A 1,919-nucleotide genomic window follows, 5' to 3' on the forward strand; every position below is an offset into this window, starting at 1 on the left:
TTTTTTATTTCGCTCTGGTGTCTTCTTTTTATTTCGCTCTGGTTTCTTTTTTTATTTCGCTCTGGTGTCTTCTTTTTATTTCGCTCTGGTTTCTTTTTTTATTTCGCTCTGGTTTCTTTTTTTATTTCGCTCTGGTTTCTTTTTTTATTTCGCTCTGGTGTCTTCTTTTTATTTCGCTCTGGTGTCTTCTTTTTATTTCGCTCTGGTTTCTTTTTTTATTTCGCTCTGGTGTCTTCTTTTTATTTCGCTCTGGTTTCTTTTTTTTATTTCGCTCTGGTGTCTTCTTTTTATTTCGCTCTGGTTTCTTTTTTTATTTCGCTCTGGTGTCTTCTTTTTATTTCGCTCTGGTTTCTTTTTTTATTTCGCTCTGGTGTCTTCTTTTTATTTCGCTCTGGTGTCTTCTTTTTATTTCGCTCTGGTTTCTTTTTTTATTTCGCTCTGGTGTCTTCTTTTTATTTCGCTCTGGTGTCTTCTTTTTATTTCGCTCTGGTTTCTTTTTTTATTTCGCTCTGGTTTCTTTTTTTATTTCGCTCTGGTGTCTTCTTTTTATTTCGCTCTGGTTTCTTTTTTTATTTCGCTCTGGTGTCTTCTTTTTATTTCGCTCTGGTTTCTTTTTTTATTTCGCTCTGGTTTCTTTTTTTATTTCGCTCTGGTGTCTTCTTTTTATTTCGCTCTGGTTTCTTTTTTTATTTCGCTCTGGTTTCTTTTTTTATTTCGCTCTGGTGTCTTCTTTTTATTTCGCTCTGGTTTCTTTTTTTATTTCGCTCTGGTTTCTTTTTTTATTTCGCTCTGGTGTCTTCTTTTTATTTCGCTCTGGTTTCTTTTTTTATTTCGCTCTGGTGTCTTCTTTTTATTTCGCTCTGGTGTCTTCTTTTTATTTCGCTCTGGTTTCTTTTTTTATTTCGCTCTGGTGTCTTCTTTTTATTTCGCTCTGGTTTCTTTTTTTATTTCGCTCTGGTGTCTTCTTTTTATTTCGCTCTGGTGTCTTCTTTTTATTTCGCTCTGGTGTCTTCTTTTTATTTCGCTCTGGTTTCTTTTTTTATTTCGCTCTGGTGTCTTCTTTTTATTTCGCTCTGGTTTCTTTTTTTATTTCGCTCTGGTGTCTTCTTTTTATTTCGCTCTGGTTTCTTTTTTTATTTCGCTCTGGTTTCTTTTTTTATTTCGCTCTGGTTTCTTTTTTTATTTCGCTCTGGTTTCTTTTTTTATTTCGCTCTGGTTTCTTTTTTTATTTCGCTCTGGTGTCTTCTTTTTATTTCGCTCTGGTTTCTTTTTTTATTTCGCTCTGGTGTCTTATTTTTATTTCGCTCTGGTGTCTTCTTTTTATTTCGCTCTGGTTTCTTTTTTTATTTCGCTCTGGTGTCTTCTTTTTATTTCGCTCTGGTTTCTTTTTTTATTTCGCTCTGGTGTCTTCTTTTTATTTCGCTCTGGTTTCTTTTTTTATTTCGCTCTGGTGTCTTCTTTTTATTTCGCTCTGGTTTCTTTTTTTATTTCGCTCTGGTGTCTTCTTTTTATTTCGCTCTGGTTTCTTTTTTTATTTCGCTCTGGTGTCTTCTTTTTATTTCGCTCTGGTTTCTTTTTTTATTTCGCTCTGGTGTCTTCTTTTTATTTCGCTCTGGTTTCTTTTTTTATTTCGCTCTGGTGTCTTCTTTTTATTTCGCTCTGGTGTCTTCTTTTTATTTCGCTCTGGTTTCTTTTTTTATTTCGCTCTGGTTTCTTTTTTTATTTCGCTCTGGTGTCTTCTTTTTATTTCGCTCTGGTTTCTTTTTTTATTTCGCTCTGGTGTCTTCTTTTTATTTCGCTCTGGTTTCTTTTTTTATTTCGCTCTGGTGTCTTCTTTTTATTTCGCTCTGGTTTCTTTTTTTATTTCGCTCTGGTGTCTTCTTTTTATTTCGCTCTGGTGTCTTCTTTTTATTTCGCTC

The sequence above is a fragment of the Penaeus vannamei genome, chromosome 3, assembly GCF_042767895.1.
Source record: "Penaeus vannamei isolate JL-2024 chromosome 3, ASM4276789v1, whole genome shotgun sequence".
Taxonomy (NCBI): Eukaryota; Metazoa; Arthropoda; class Malacostraca; order Decapoda; family Penaeidae; genus Penaeus; species Penaeus vannamei.